Consider the following 17,515-nt stretch of genomic DNA (forward strand, 5'->3'; position numbering starts at 1 on the left):
GGACATTGTACTAAATGAAATAAGTTAGAAACAGAATGACAAATACTGCATGATCTCACTTTTATGTGGAATCTAAAAACCTTGAACTCAGAGTAACAGAGTGATTGTTGCCAGGGGCTTGGAGCGGTGAGGAAAAGGGGGAGATGTTGGTCAAATGGTATAAACTTTCAGTTATAAGACAAATAAATTTTGGATACCTAATGTACAGCGTGCTGTCTACAGTTAATAACAACATATTACATACTTTAAATTGGCTAAGTGCAGGTCTCAAGTGTTGTTACCACAAAAAAAGAGGTAACTATATGGGAGGATGGATTTGTTAATTAGTGAATTGTGGTAATCATTTCAAAATGTACACATATATCAAAACACAAAACATCATGTTGTACACCTGAAATATACACGTTTTTACCTGTTAATTATTCCTCAATAAAGCTGGAAAAAATATCACTCTCACGCATCTGCTTTCTGGTATAATAACTCAAGGGGGAAAGGAAGGAGATGAGAGCTGGGGAGGTGCTGGCCATCAGGAAGTGCTGGCCACGTTCCTGACTATGAGTGATGGGTATCATAAAATCACATACATAGAGGCCAAATAGAGGGTGAAGTTCTATCTATGGAAGCTCTTGAATGGGAGCATCAATGAGTACACCCTTAACCAGTAGTAATTCCTCTCTTATCGGGAATTGCTTTTCTTTTTGACTGAGCTGGGTGTTTTAGGAGAGGTATACATGAAGCAGTGATGGAGAAAGGAGACCTTTTGAATAGGATGGTACTTAACGAGTGAGGTTCTCCCAGAAGATTCCCACTCCCAGGCCCTTTCCAGGATTCCAGGAGGCCTTTCAGTGGCTTCCAACAATTAGAGGCACGTAGGGGCTATATGTCTGCCCACCTACAACTTGTTTCCCAGTGATATGTTGTAATAAAGAAAGTCTCGCATGAATTGTGCCACAGATACAAATATATATATATTTTTGGTAAGCAGACACAAAAAGAAGCATAATCCCTGATTCTGTATACCAGAGAAGTTCCCCAACTTTTACATAGTAGTCCCTTGTATGAATAAAGTGATAAATAGGAATGTGACAATATTCTAACAGCAAAACCAGCAAGCCTTATAGTCACAGGGGGTGAAGGAGCCTTCTATTAAAGGTGGGTCAAGATCCAGGATGCTACTATAAAAGAGCTGGACTTCTGAACTTGCCGCATTCTTACACTTCATTTTGCAAAGGCAAAAATGCTGGTCAGTCATGTATCTGAACACCCTTCATTTCACAAGTGAAAAATGATTTCCAAAATCCCTTATGCTAATTAGTGAATCTTCTGGTCAGATTTAGCTAACCTCATTTGAAACACTTGCTATAGCCACCTCTGAATGCAAACTTCCAATTAGAGTCCTTCAAATACTAACCAACCACTTCTGAGCATTGGTTCCAAAACTTTCCTTGCTCTCAAGAAAGAACAAAGAAAAATATGCTTGAAGTTGGCCTTCAGACATTGTTGGGTGAGGATGGGATGCTTGGCACCTCTGTGTGAGAGGACAAGCCTATAAATAAAGCAAGCAATCTAGAGATGGCAGAACAGGAAGGCCAAAAACACGTGAGTGCTTCAGGATGCCCTGGAGTCATTTCGAGCCATTTTAACTGTCCTTAGGGTATAGATACTCAAAGTGTTTACACTGAGTATTTAAAAATAATTAAAAACTGTTTTCACAAGAATTATCATGACCCAACTATCCCTGGAAAACCTTCAGGTGGTATCATAGTCATTTCAAATTCAACATGTTTAGAAATGAACTCTCTCGCAAGCCTCTATATATCACTTAGGATACGTTTAGCTGCAAGAAACAGAAAACCTTATTTGAAGTTAGACCATATGGAAAAGAATTATCTCACTTAAAAACAAGATGTGAGGTAGGGTGGTTCTAGGATTGATGGATTCAGCACTTCAATGAAATCACTGAGCATCTAGATCCTCCATCTCTCTGCTCAGTCATCTACAACATTGGCTGCATCCTGCAAGTGATTTCCTTTGTGGTTATGAAATAGCTTCCTCCCTTCCCCACTAGCTCCACATTTTGGACAGTCCCTTTTCTGTCTCCTTCTCTGTCACCGTTTTCTGGCACTATCGCTAACACCTAGTTCGAGGTTGATGCCCCCTCCTGGGCTCCCCTGGCACTTGGTGTTTACCTCAATTAAAGCATTTATTAAACTGCATATGTTTATTTATGTGTTTGACTCTTCCACTAAACTGTGAAGACCTTGCGGGCAGGGGCCGTACATATTTTTCTTTTTATCTATTATTAGAGGCCCAGTGCATGAAATTCTTGCATGGGTATGGTCCCTAACGGCTGCCGCCGCAGGCGGGAGGGGGCGGTGAGGGGGAGCCGATGCCCGCCATGTTCCGCACCGCCCCCTGGTGATCAGCGCACATCTAACTCCCAGTCAGTTGAACTCCTGCCTATGAAGATAATTTGCATATTAGCCTTTTATTATATAGGATGGGTAGTGCCTAGAATGCCCGGTACTAAATAAATGTTTATTAAATAAATTAAAGGATGAATTGATAACATCAAAATCAGGAAAGAGGTTTATGAGCCTTCATATATTCTTATCCCGTAATCTTTGTTTAGTATTGCCAATGTCTTTGTGTTCTACTCATTATTTTAAAATGGATGGAAATAGTTTAAGACCACTTCCGGGGATAGGAACCGAGATAATTTTTTCCCCTTGAAGAATGGGCTGTATATTACTCAGGTTGGAGACAAAAGAGCCAGAAACATTTCTTTGGAAGTGAACTCAGACAGAGGAAGCAGCCACTTTCTCTTCTACTATCCTTCTAGTTCATTTCCTGAACCCTCAGTGGATTTCCCACATGGCAAAGAACTAACCTCTCTAATGCTTTCATTTCCCTATTTGCAAAATGAGGATAATGAAAGTTCTTACGATTCTAGTACTGTTTTGGGAAAAAATGACTATATGGAACTTTAAGCATTATAGGAGAAAATATAGAATATTAATAACACAAATAATACTATTAAAATGGGAGCAGAAGAAATCAAAGGTATGCATTTATCTTATTACTTTAATAGCATGTGGAAAGTACATGGATAATATTGTTCACATTAATAAGACACCAAGCTACATTAAAGACACTGCCAAGAATGTTTTATTCCCCCCACCCCCCCCGCACAATTCTGGCTTTACAATACTTTTGCTTGAAAAATATTTTTTTACTGATTTTCAGAGACCTCAATATCTAAAAGACATTGTTAGTTAATCTGATTTAAGTTTGAAGCATATTATTTTGTACTTAATGGCTTACTTTCTAAATTCAAGATAAAAGCCATATTATTGTTGTTGGAGGGTGTAAAAGAAGTAATTTGATTTAATGAGGAACAAACAATTTCAAATAAAATGTTCAGTAGGTTATTTCTTCTGTGCTTTCAGTAATTAGTGTGAAGTCTAACTGTGAAGCTTTAAAGTCTTCATTCACTCCTCAGTTCATCAAACTTCAATGGGCCCAGCATGTGCTATGTCAGGAAGTGGGCAGTTTACCTTTGAGTTGCTTGCCCTTAACACAGGAGTCAGGCAAATAAACAGCTGCAAAATGAAATAACAAATGCCAAAATGGCATCAACACATCTCATTTCTATGGCTTAGTGTTAAAAACATTTATATAATTATATACATTTTAATTATGATGTGTCTTTTTTCTCTCCCACTCAAAGAAATTTCCATAAACCCTAATCTGATCATATATCAGATTTTTATCATCATAATCTCAATTTTTTCCCATTTTGCTGTCTCCTAACTCACTACTTCTATGCTTTCCTTTATCATTCTTTACTCTTTTTCTCCTGACTCATATTTATGCTTCAGCATTTCTGTTGTCACAGAGACTTTCTATTTCCAAGGCCATCCATCCATCCATCCATCCATCCATCCATCCATCCATCCATCCATCTATCCATCCATCCACTCACCTTTCAACTGTTGTGCCAGGGACTCATTTAGTTTTGGAAAAAACGAAATTAATGAGACTTATTTCCTTTTCTTAAGGAGATTGCTGTCTGGCCAACAGAAACGGAAATATCCATAAGAGCACAGGTGTATGATAGAAGTGTGGAGTACTAGGAAGGTAGGTAGTGAATCAATGCTGCACAAGAGCAGGGTCTCAAAGCTGAGAAGATGTTCACCCAGTGAGCAAGGCAGAGAAAGGCATTTTTGGTAGCAAATGACTGAGAACCTAACTCTAATTGGTTTAAATAAGGAAGGACATGTCTTATTTCACATAACTAGAAGTACAGAGGTTGGTAGCCTTCAGAGTTGTTGAAAGAAGCAAAGAGACTGAATCATGAAAAGATATGAGAGCATATTGTTTTTCCTTTATCTAGAAACATTATTAGGAAAAGACTTTGCCTGCTTTAAGAAATCCTCAATAGTAAAATCTTTTGCCTGCTTGAGATTCCTCCACCCCCCCATGGTTTCTCTGCATGACACAGCAGTTTTGAAGTTTTATTCACACATCACCATCTACCTGCATAAGTCATTATGCAGTGGTTTCCTTCTTAAAAAAAAACACGTTATTGTTGAGAGTAGTACAGATGTTCCCCTTTATTGCCCCCATTGCCCCCCTCCATCCAGTCCCACACCGCCCCAGGTCTTCACCACCCTATTGTCTGTATCCAGAGGGAATGCATATCTATATGTATAAAAAGCCAGCGACCATAACGACCATAACAACTGGTCGCTAGGACGCCCACTGTGGCCAGCGAACTGGCCTGATCAGGGGGTGGGGATGGCTGGCCAACCTCGCGGCCCCTCCCCACTGCCTGTCTGCCCCTGATCAGACTCTCCCACCCTGATCAAGAGCAGGGTGGGCCGGCCAAACACCCACTCCATTCCCCTGGGCCAGCCCTGTCCCCGATCAGCCTGACCCACCACGATAGGTCCGCAGCCCCTCCCCACTGGCCAGCCTGCCCCTGATTGCACCCCACCACTCTAATAGGGGGTGGGGCTGGGTGGCCAACCTCCTGCAGCCCCTCCCCCCAGCTGGCCATGCTCCTGATGGGCCCCCACCACCCTGATCAGCCCGCAGCCCCTCCCCCCACCTGGCCCTACACCAGATTGGCCCCCCGACCCCATCAGGGGCAGGGCCAGCTGGCCAAGCACCCATGGCCCCTCCCTCAGGCCACTGGCCCCCGATTGGCACCCCTTACCCCATTCAGGGGCAGGGCCAGCCAGCCCACAACCCACAGCCCCTCCCCATGGCCAGCCCCACCTCCAATCGGCCCCCCCAACCCCAATCGGGGTCGGGGCCTACCAGCCAATTGCCTGTGGCCCCTTCCCCCAGCCAGCCCGGGCCTGATCAGGCCCTGATCTGGGCGGGCTGGCCAGCCAACCTCCCACCATCTCCTCCTCCCAACAGGCTCAGCCCCAATCCATCCCAATTGGGGCCAGGCTGGCCGGACCCCACCCGTGCATGAATTTGTGCACTGAGCCTCTAGTATACATATAAGATCTTTGGTTAATCTCTTCTTGTGCCTCCCCCTAACTCCTTCCCTCTGAGATTCCTCAGTCTGGTCCATGTTTCTATGCCTCTGATTTTACTTTATTCCTCAGTTTATTTTGTCCATTACTTGTTCGTTTATTTTGATTTTTAGATTCAATTGTTGATAGATACGTATTTTATTGTTCATATTTTTTATCTTTTTCTTCTTCTTCCTTTCCTAAGAATACTCTTTAACATTTCATGTAATACTGGTTTGGTGGTGATTAACTCCTTTAGCTTTTTCTTATCTGTGAAGCTCTTTATCTGACCTTCAATTCTAAATGAGACCTTTGCTGGATAGCGTAATCTTGATTCTAGGTCCTTGCTATTCATTGCTTTGAATATTTCTTGCCACTCCTTTCTGGCCTGCATAGTTTCTTTTTCTTCTTTTTTCCTTTTTAAATATGGAATGCTTCACAAATTTGCATGTCATCCTTGCACAGGGGCCATGCTAATCTTCTCTGTATCATTTCAATTTTTAGTATATGTGCTGCTGAAGTAAGCACTGGCCTGCATAGTTTATGTTGAGAAATCAGCTGACAGTCATATGGATGATCCCTTGTAGGTAACTAACTGCTTTTCTCTTGCTGCTTTTAAGATTCTGTCTTTGTCTTTAGCCCTTGGCATTTTAATTATGGTGTATCCAGTGTTAGCCTCTTTGGGTTCATCTTGTTTGGGACTCTCTGTGCTTCCTATTCTTGTAAGTCTATTTTTTTCACTAGGGAGGGGAAGTTTTCTGTCATTATTTCTTTAAATAGGCTTTCAATATCTTGCTCTCTTTCTTCTTCTGGCACCCCCATAATGCAAATGTTGGTATGCTTGAAGTTGTCCCAGAAGCTCCTTACACTATCTTCATATTTTTGGATTCTTTATTCTTTTTGTTTTTCTAAATTTATCTTTTTTGCTTCCTCATATTTCAAATGTTTGATTCTCATAATCCTTTACTATACTGTTGAATACCTGTAAAGTATTCTTTATTTCAGTCAGTGTATGCTTAATTTCTGACTGATGCTTTTCCATGTGTTTGGCATTCTCACTAAGTCCCTTGAAGTTCTCATTAAGATCCTTGCGTAACCTTATAACCATTGTTTTGAACTCTGTATCAAGTAGTTTGCTTGCTTCAATTTCTTTCATTTGTGACATGCTTCATTGTCTCCATATTTTGGCTGCTTCCCTGTATTTGTTTCTATGTATTAGGTAAAGCTGTTATGTCTCCTGGAATTGGTAGAGTGGCCTTGTATAGCAGGTGTCCTGTAGGGCCCAGTGGCTCAGCCTCCTCAGTCCCCTGTGCTGGGCACTCTAGGTGCACTCCTGTGTGGGCTGTGTGCACAGTCTTGTTGTAGTTGAGCCTTGATTGCTGTTGGTGTCATTGGGAGGAATTGACCTCCAGACCATTGGCTGCGAGGAACAGCTGCATCTACAATGGAAGAACTGTTGTGCAGGAGACACCCCTATGGAGTGTCTTACTTTAGTAGGGCTTTGGTGCTCACTGAGTCTGTCCTTTGAGTGTGTCACTTGTAGATGTGTAGAGTTATAATCTGATATGGTCTGAAGCTGTCCATTGGGTACACTGGCTCTGGAACCTCTAAGGAGGTGCAAAGTCAGCCACTGCCTGGGGCTACCCAGCAGGAGCTACATAAAGAGATCTGCAGATGGCTGCTACTTTTATTGGGTTCGGAAGTGCCCAGGCAGGGTCCAGCAATGAAGCAAGGCAGCCTGGTGCTAGTTCCAGGTCTTGGGCCTTTTATTGATAGGTTTGGGGCACAGTGACCCCTGGTGCTGCTTTTTTGAGAGATTTTAGCAAAGTCTGAAACCTGATCCAAGACAGGCCATTCATATGGAAAAACTGCTGCAAACAACTTGGGTGGGGCTGCAAGTTGGATGGGGTGGAGCCTTAGGGAATCACTAGGGTGGAGTGAACAGTGTGGGCCATACTGATGGAAACTCAGATATGGTTTAGGAAGTTGTTTGTTACATTCAAAGGATTTCCCTCTCACTTTCTTGATTTTCATTAGGGGAATTTTGGATTTGCCCCATCTGGCTTATTGGATAGTATAGCAGAGGTCTCCAGAGAAATAGAAGCAACAGGTGTGTGTGTGTGTGTGTGTGTGTGTGTGTGTGTGTGTGTGTGTATTTCTATATTTCATTTTCTTTCTATCTATGTCTATCTATCAAGAGACTTTTAAAGATTTATATTTATTGATTTCAGAGAGGATGGGAGAGGGGGAGAGAGAGATAGAAAAATCAATTATGAGAGAAAATCATTGATCAGTTGTATCCTGCATGCCCCCACTGGGGATTGAGCCCACAACCCGGGCATGTGCCCTGACTGGGAATCAAATCATGACCTCCTGGTTCATAGGTCAATGCTCAACCACTGAGGCATGCCAGCTGAGCCTATCGAGAGATTTTAAGGAATTGTTTCACAAAGTTGTATGGATCTGCAAGTCTGAAATCCAAGGGATAAGCCAGCAGATGGATACTCAGGCAGGACTTGCTGCAGTCTTCAGGTAGAATGCCTTTTTCTTTGGGAAATGTCAGTGTGTGCTCTTAAGGCCTTTAATTGATTGGCTGAGTCTTGCCCACATTATCAAGGGTAATCTTTACTGAAAGTCATCCGATTGTAGGTGTTAACCACATCTACAAATTACCTTTACAGCAACACCTAGATTAGCTTTCGATTAGATGCCTGGGTATCATAGCCCCGCCAAGTTGACACATAAGACTATCTCCGAGTTTGATAAAGAGAAAAGCATCATGGATTTTGGAATAAGAAGATTTGGGCTTTTTAGTCCCAATTCTTGCTAAATGGATCTTGAACACATTTCACAAACTTTTAGAGCCTGATTGTACTCTTCCAGAAATGTGGGGATGGAGCATAGATAAGAAGTTTCCAAGGCAGTGATGTCTCATTCTGCTCTAAAATTCTCACAACCTTCCAAGGACACTCAATGTCCTGAATGTCTTCCCCTTCATATTACAATTACAGATGCTCCTTGGTTAAGAATTTTGTGGTTATTATTTGAAGGGATTTGCAGTGAGTGAAAAGGTGTTTTCTGGGAAACAATGGATTCTCTAAAAAAACAAAAGGAATTGATGGAGTGATTCTTGGAGAGAGAAGTTATAATGGAATTGATTGGAAGGATTTACAGTGAGGAAGATGCTAGAGCATTGTAACTATAGAGCCTTTGCTTTGGGGATCTCTGAGTTCCTTTTATTCCATTGCTGGTAGCTATACTCTCCTCAAATCAACTCTGGACTATTACCTAGGGTGATTTGTTCTTGCTCAAAAGAGATTTCTCTGGGAACACTGAATCATTTTGAGCTTAATTTAGATCATGGTCAGTGTTAAGTACTCCTTGAAGGTTTTAACTCACCAAACTCCTATATTTGCTGACTTGATTCAAATGATCAGTTTCCAAGTTTCTATACCTTCAAAATCTACTTTCTTCCAACAGTGAAAGTGTTGGCAGATAAATTAAACTGTTATAAAAACAACTCTTAACTCAGACCCTGGCCCTGGCACTGACAAGCAGAGGTGACCTCAGCCCTGTTTACTCAGTACATCTTGTTCTTAGGAATCTAATCCAAGCTTTGGTGTTAAGTATTTTTTCATTATTTCCAGATCTGTATTTCATCTTTGACTGAACAACTTTAAAAGGAAAGAAGTTCATAATTTTCAGTCTATAATGGATTTCTACAAGAGAAATTAAATGACCCATATGGTTGCAGACACATAGATGTGCTGTACCTGGCAAGGTATGCTGCATCTTAGCTGAAGAAACCACAACTCAAAAAAGTGAGGAAAATAGAGCTTTCATTACTGAAAAGTCCAGAGTCAGGGCAGGGTTTGCAGTGTTTGATACAGGAGCTCAAAGAGGGCACCAAAGACTAGCTCTTTCCTGTTGCTTCTCTGCCTTTCACAGTGCCACTTTCTTTTTCTTAAAGGCTGGCTCCTTTCATATAGTCACAACATGGCTGTCAGTACTCCTTAGGGCTTTCACATCCTTGTTCAGTGGAGGAAAAAGTTCGGCTTGAGAGAATATTTCTTTTCTAACCATAAAACAAACCTTAGAGTTTCTCTTATTGTCCTGATTTCCAAGGAGATGGAACTATAGTGCTTGGTTACACAAGGCAGATCCTACTCTGGAGCTGAGCTCGAAGCTATCCTACTCATAGTGCTTTGATGTTTATTGGGGAAGGGGCTTCACAAGAGGCTTAATGACACATACATATATATTTCAGGAATTACTTGGGTTTAAAAAAAATTTTTTTTGCAATTAATATTTGACAAAGGAGGCAAGAGCATACAATGGAGTGAAGACAGTCTCATCAATAAATGGTGTTGGGAAAACTGGACAGATACTTGCAAAAAAATGAAACTAGACCACTAACTTACACCATACACAAAAATAAACTCAAAATGGATAAAGGACTTAAACATAAGATGGGAAACCATAAAAATCTTAGAAGAAGCCAAAGGCAGCAAAATAGCAGACATATGTAGTAGCAATATATTTAATGATACAGCTCCTAGGGCAATGGAAACTAAGGAGAAAATAAACCAATGGGACTATAGCAAAATAAAAAGCTTCTGCACAGCAAAAGAAACCATCACCAAAACAACAAGAAAGCCCACTGCATGGGAGAACACATTTGCCAATGTTATCTCCAATAAGGGTTTAATCTCCAACATTTACAGGGAACTCATACAACTTAACAAAAGGAAGGTAAACAACCCAATCAAAAAATGGGCAAATGACCTAAATAGACACTTTTCGAAAGAGGACATTCAGAAAGTCAAGAGACATATGAAAACATGCTCAAAATCACTAATCATCCGAGAGATGCAAATCAAAACAACAATGAGGTATCATCTCACATCTGTCAGAATGCTATCATCAACAAATCAACAAACGACAAGTGCTGGAGAGGATTCCGAGAAAAAGGAACTCTTCTTCACTGCTGGTGGGAATGCTGACTGGTGCAGCCACTGTGGAAAACAGTATGGAGTTTCCTCAAAAATTTAAAAATTGAACTGCCATTTGACCCAGTAATACCACTTCTAGGAATATATCCCAAGAAAACAGAAACACCAATCAAAAGGATATATACATCCCTATATTCATAGCAGCACAATTCACCATAGCTAAGATTTGGAAACAGCCTAAATGCCCATCAGCAGATGAGTGGCTTAAAAAACTGTGGTACATCTACACAATGGAATACATGCTGCTATAAAAAAGAAGGAATTCTTACCATTTGCAACAGCAAGGATGGAACTGGAGAGCATTATGCTAAGTAAAATAAGCCAGTCAGTGAAAGAAAAATACAACATGATCTCATTCATTTATGGATAATAAAGAACATTATAAACTGATGAACAAAAATAGATACAGAGGCAGAGAAGCATTGAACAGACTGTCAAATTACAGCGGAAGGCTGGGGAGGGTTGGGGGGTTAGGGGGAGAGGTATGATATCAACAGGACTTGTACGCATGCATATAAGCATAACCAATGGACGCAAGACACTGGGAGGGGGTGAGGGCATGTGCTGGGGGGTAGGGGAGGCTGGGGGAAAGTCAATTGGGGGGGGGGAAAGGAGACATATGTACTACTATTTGTAATACTTTAAACAATAAAAAAAAGAAAAAAAATTTTTTGATGTGAAAAATTTGTTAGTTGATTTCAAAGCAAATCTTTTTTAGCCATTACGGGTAAGGAGGATATTGAAAATTTGGAAAACAATTCAGAAAATACTCTCTTTGATTATCAAAAGTAAGCATACTTTCCCCCTTCTTTGAAAAGCAGTAAAAATTCTCTTTGTCATTGGAGACTAGATGTAAAGTAAAAAGTTTAAATAAACAAAATGTCACTCATTTAAATATTTAATTTTTTCCCTCTCATTTTCCTTCTACTCATCCAGTAAATATAATATGGATATGAGGAAAACCAGATAATAACTCTAGTTTACCATTAAGTCAATATTAAATAATTACAATGACTCTCAGTAAATCTAGAAGTTCCTTCCATATACAGTGTATCTTGCCCAATCATCAAAGTCTGAGGAAGCCCTTTGTGAGATTAAGGTGTGGAGACCAGGAAGAGAACTTGTTTTTTAGTCTGATCTCCATATCCTCAATATAATGGTGCTTTCTACTCCCACTTTGAACTTCTAGTTCCTGTTGCCATCCTGGTTAGGAGTGAATAGTAGAGCTTGGTTTGTCAGGAAAAGGGTGCTCATAAAAGCTTAGTGTATGTATGTTGGGGTGTGTGTGTGTGTGTGTGTGTGTGTACACACGTGCATGTGCATGTGCATACAGAGACATCTGTTACCACTGTTTTTATTAGTACTCTTTCAATAATCTCATAATAGCTTTTGAACTGGAAACTTTGTGCCTAGGGAGCATTTATTAAAATTATACTTAGGCTGATAAAAATTGCCCATGTTTACATTTTCTTTTATACAATATTATATTTGAATGGCTAAAATTACAGGAGCCTTATCCACCTCATCTTACAATCAACAGATACTGTCACACACATGAGGTCCTCACATACATGAGAAGATTATACACCATGGTAGAAATTTAGTTCCTATTCCATACTGGAATTTGAATTGGTTGTTTATATTCTATACCAAACTCTTCTTATTAACAACCAAGGTTTACTAGAAGCTATATGCCTTTGCATCTAGACTTGGCCCTGAAGAGGAAGGAAAATTCTAGTCTGAACTTTTTGCAAGTGGAATGGGAAAAGCAAACTTTTGAGTGTAAAGCAGGATCCCTTCCAGGCATTCTGTCCCTTCCCTGGGCTCTGTGCCAGGATGTTTCAGAAAGCCACCTTTGAGGAGATGAGTGAGGAGCAAAAAGGAAGAAACTCTGACATCATAGAGATTTGATAGGTGACAGGTTGAGTTTCTTTTTCCAGGCATCACTTTCCAGACTGCAGCAAAAACAGGAAGGAAGGATGCCCTCTCAGACCAGCGTGAATGGGTCAGTGTCTGCAGGAGTCAGCGGCAACAGCAGACGGGATATTGGGAAACCTGCAGGCCAGGAATGACATCAGCTTGAAATGGAAAAATCCACCCTGGCCCAGTAAATATCAAAAGAGGGAGGCTGGTCGGTATTTTAAAAATATTTGGAATCCAGAGCAAGAGAGAAGCTGTGGATTCCATCTCTTTCCTGATTCCTTTCACTCTTTTCACAACCTCCTTGCCTTCACAACCACTAAGGAAAGCTTTCTGGTACTGTTCACAACCCTTCCCCTTCTTTGGAGGTGGAGGTAGGAGCTCAGAGCAGGTAGATTTCAGTCTGGGTATGTTACAACCCGACGCTTCTTTGCCTACTCATCCCTGCAGCTCTCACAGCCGGAGACCAGGGCAGAGGGACAACTTCAGGGGCATCTGAGGATGGTCTACAGACATCCCCAAGTACTTCCCACATTTTTCAAGGGTTAGCCTATCAGGTTACTCCACTCTACCTGCTTCCGTTAGGAACTCTGCCCAATGCTTGGCTTCCCAGACTTGTTCAGCATTCCCTTTTCAGGGGAAGTTCCCCGTCCTTAACTGATAAGCTCGAAGAGAGTCACAGAGGACAAGCTGTGCTCAGCCCCTTGAAGGACTAAGGCCGACATGTCAGAAATTACATAAAAACCAAATGGTTTCCCAAAATGTCCTCTAGTTTTAATAGTAAATGAGTGTCTTTAAAAACCCACACTTGTGAGTTTGCTTCGGAACTATCTCTTGTTTGGGAAGGCTGGAGGTGGGATCTTTGTGTTGGGATTCAACCTTTCGCAGGGGGTCATAATGAGGAAGGAAGGGAGCAGATGTACACACCCCATCGGCCCAGCTGGGGCCTATTGTGCTCCTCCTTCTCATTATCTGGCAGATGTCCAAAAGCCTATGGTGCCAAACCCTTAACAGATGTGCTGACTTAGAAATAATGCGCTGGGCAGACTGCTCCTGATATTTGCAGGTTTGGAGCAATGATTTAAAAAAAAAAAAAAAAAAGGCTGGGGCCAAGCTCCCTCTTTGTGCCATCCCTAATTCTGCTTTGTATTTTAGCACATGTCTGTACACCTCAGCCTGCAGGTCCCAATGCTGCCCATTCCACCCCAAAGAGCCACCCTTTGAACCTTCTTCCTGACGATAGGTGCACACATCTGCCATGTAGTCCCTCCAGGAATGCAGACCTGAGGAAGAAGGCTCCACCTGGCATGGTTAGGTCGGGGAATTTTTGGGTCCCAAGTACCTGGAGCATGGTCTGGAAGGGAGATTGGTGCAGTCTGGAAAGCGATGCCTGGAAAAAGGAGGTGGGCCTGTCTCCTGGCCCAGAACTGATAGAGTGAGAATCTCTAGAGCAAAGTGCTGCAGGTAGAGGCTCTGACTGCCTGGGTCTAAGGACCAGCTTCTGGGTCTTGTAGGTTCATGAGATCTCTGGCACACTATCAGCAAAAGGCATGTACTATGCCTGCACTTTTCATAGACCTGAATGTTCTCATTTTTGATGGCTTTAAAAATGCTTTCCCAGCAAATGTCATTTTTTTAAAATTTCTTTATTGATTAAGGTGTCACATATTTGTCCTCATCCCCCCATTCCCATCCCACACCCCTCCCCACGGATGCCCCAACCCCCTGTTGAACTTAACCGTTGGATAGGCTCATATGCATGCACACAAGTCCTTTGGTTGATCTCTCCCCCCTCCCCCTAACCTCCCCTACAGCAAATGTCATTTTTATATCTTTCCATTATGACACTTATGCTCCCTTGGTTTCCACAGATGTCCTATGTCCCAAGACGTGGCTCAGACCATGGTCAGTAGTTGTCTGGGAAAATGCATTTAGAAACCATTTGTGAAGGAGTGCAATTGGCTTCCATAAGAAAGGCCTTGGAGATGCTGCCAATAGGTTTTTATTCAGGCCTTGCCTCCAAATTGTTCTCCTGACTCCAGGTGGTTTTCTCCTAGGTGTTTTCCCTATGAGCTGGTCACTCCCATCTTTCTGAGTTTCCAATTGCCCCAGCTCCTCAGGACTATCACTAAGGTGCTTCAGCCATGACTGGCTTCCATGGTGGGATTAGACAATTTTTTCCCCTTCCTTCTTCTTTTTTTTAAAATATATTTTATTGATTTTTTTACAGAGAGGAAGAGAGAGGGATAGAGTTAAAAACATCGACCAGCTGCCTCTTGCACACCCCCTACTGGGGATGTGCCTGCAACCAAGGTACATGCCCTTGACCGGATTCGAACCTGGGACCCTTGAGTCCGCAGGCCGACGCTCTATCCACTGAGCCAAACCGGTTTCGGCATTCTTCTTTATCTTAGGTTTCATTCCCTCTAGGTTTACTAGCTGGGGTTGTGTTCATGGCTGCTAATGATCTCTCCATAACACATTTGCTTTGTCATAAAGTGGTTTTGGAACTATGCCGTATCTCAAAGACATGACTGCTGATGATTTTAGTCACTACAGCAAAATAGTAGAAAGAATATTATTGCGGTGTGGGGGGGGGGGAGTTGCTGGTGCCTCTGCTCCCTGAGATTTAAGAGGCCAATGGTGAGAAATTATGCAAATAGAGCAATCCTGGCATATAGCAACTACTATCCTTCTGACTCACTTCATGTCTCTGAAGACCTCACTATGACTGGCATGTGAACTTTGGCCATGCCTCAGTTCTAAAAAGGCCAGTACATTATTTATTTGGCTAAAGAGTAATGGTGCTGGCACCAGGGGAAATTATTATATGAAATATGTACATTTTACTTAGATGAACTCACAGTCTAGCTTTGCTTTACAGAGTAGATTTTCACCAGGAAGGAGAAATGGGGCACTAATATCTCAGAAGCCAGGTTGATTGAGATGGGAAGTGGGGTAACAGGGGAATGCAAAAAAAATACGAGGATCTCATTGAGGGGCGCTGAGCAAACAATGCATTAGATCCTGTGAGCAGGGAAAGGCTTTCCAGTCACCAGCTACCCCTCTGAGTGTCACTCCTGTTCCAAGTCATCAGACAAACTGGCTTCCAGAGGCTGGTAGGTCACATGATCTGGACTTTTGCTTCTTTTGAATGGCAATATTCCCTGGCTTACAGACACAGTCATTCCATCTCAACGATTCATCTTCCCAGAAAGGCTGGCTGGAACCAAACTCCAGTTCTCTTGCAGCCCTTTAAAAGGTCTCACCTGGTGCTGAACTCTGAGCATACCACAGAACACGTGGCATTAGGATTTTTCCCTTTTTTAAAGGAAAGTTACTCTATATGCCAAAGGTATAATCAGGTCTATTTTTACAAAATAGGAAAAGCTTTTAGGAAGGAGAGGGTAAAATCCAGGCCAGCTGGCACTTGAGCAAGTAGGTCATATGGTCCCATTGGGACTGCTGAGGCTTTGGTGCCCCTGGAATTTTACCTGGTTTTCTTTGTGCTGCATCTTGGTTAATTGCTTTACCTTTGAAATTTCTAGGTACCAATCAGAGTTTGCAGTTGCAAGCAGCAGAAATTAATTCTGGTTGATTGAAATAAAACGGATCAAAGGATAGCTGTGTAGTTTACAGAGTCACCAGGAGGCTGAAAGATTAGGCTCTGGGCTCCACAGTCTGGAACAACACCCTATACTGTATGGCAGACTGTTCCTGTGAGGACAGTTCTATGGTCTTGGCTAGAATAGATGCCGTGCTTGCTCCTCTGATTCTACCAGCTCCGGACACTGGATGCTGCTAGCAGCACCAGTGCTGTTGCTGGCCCAGAATGCACATTTGCCTAATGGCCACAGTTTCCAGTCTCAACTATCTTTAGCTGCTAGCTTCCTATTCAAAGTCTTGAGGGAGGAAGTCAAAGTAGAGCCTTTGCTATAGCTATAGGAAAAACTGAGATAGAGCTATTGATATCTTCAGCATCAAAAGTGGGAGGTAGGCTCTGCTTCCCACTGAGATGTAAAGGAATTCTTTAGACTTGAGAAGAAGGTTCAGACACTGAGTTGTCAAAAAGAATGATAGATGTCCATTATCCTTTGTTAGATCTAACCTTGACCCTCATTCCCAACTTGAAGACATTCATTCATTCAACATATATTTATTGAGCACTTACCAAGAGCCAGGCACTTGTTTACTTTTGAGAGGAATATAGAAATGAAAGAGAATGACCATTTCTCAAGTAACCCCTAATTTAGTTGGGAATATAGCAAAACAGAATAAGAATGATATAGCAAGTGCTTCAACAGAAATAAACAGTGGGCTCCTAATCAGAGGAGGTGACACATAAATTAAATCTTGAAGAATAAGTGAAAATTGCCCAGACAAGGCAGGTGATTGTATTTTAGGGAGAACTTCACTGTGGCTGTATGATTGCAAGGAAGGATCTGATGGGGGATGGGGTTGAGTGATAGGCAGACAGAACATAAACATTTTGTATGCCTTATTGAGAATTTTGGATTTTATACTAAAGGTCATAGGGAACAATTGTAAAATTTTAAGGAAAATAATTTTTTTTTATTGTTTAAAGTATTACAAATAGTAGTGCATATGTCTCCTTTTTTCCCTCCATTGACCTCCCCCTGGCCACCCCTATCCCCGCACACATGCCCTCACCCCACCCACCCAGTGTCTTGTGTCCATTGGTTATGCTTATATGCATGCATACAAGTCCTTCGGTTGATCTCTTACTCCCCCCCACCCCTCCCCAGCCTTCCCGCTGTAATTTGACAGTCTGTTCGATGCTTCTCTGCCTCTGTATCTATCTTTTTGTTCATCAGGTTATAATGTTTTTTACTATCCATAAATGAGTGAGATCGTGTGGTATTTTTCTTTCACTGACTGGCTTATTTCGCTTAGCATAATGCTCTCCAGTTCCATCCATGCTGCTGCAAATGGTAAGAATTCCTTCTTTTTTATAGCAGCCTAGTATTCCATTGTGTAGATGTACCATAGTCTTCTAATCCACTCATCTGCTGATGGGCATTTAGGCTGTTT

At 41.9% G+C, this 17,515-nt stretch overlaps 1 protein-coding gene, 1 non-coding gene and 1 pseudogene across 2 annotated transcripts in view; 2 read left to right on the plus strand and 1 right to left on the minus strand.

Annotated features, from left to right (window-relative positions):
• The window catches only part of FAM107B (family with sequence similarity 107 member B), a 244,943-nt gene that overhangs the window by 12,748 nt on the left and 214,680 nt on the right, over positions 1-17,515 (plus strand). The gene's annotated exons all lie outside the window — the stretch shown is intronic.
• LOC103292615 (transmembrane emp24 domain-containing protein 10-like) overlaps positions 1-17,515 on the plus strand; it is an 89,388-nt pseudogene that overhangs the window by 6,167 nt on the left and 65,706 nt on the right.
• Positions 5,952-6,059, minus strand: LOC129147436 (U6 spliceosomal RNA). The gene has a single exon (XR_008554793.1). It is a non-coding gene; the product is annotated as a U6 spliceosomal RNA (small nuclear RNA).

The sequence above is a fragment of the Eptesicus fuscus genome, chromosome 2, assembly GCF_027574615.1.
Source record: "Eptesicus fuscus isolate TK198812 chromosome 2, DD_ASM_mEF_20220401, whole genome shotgun sequence".
NCBI classification, from domain to species: domain Eukaryota; kingdom Metazoa; phylum Chordata; class Mammalia; order Chiroptera; family Vespertilionidae; genus Eptesicus; species Eptesicus fuscus.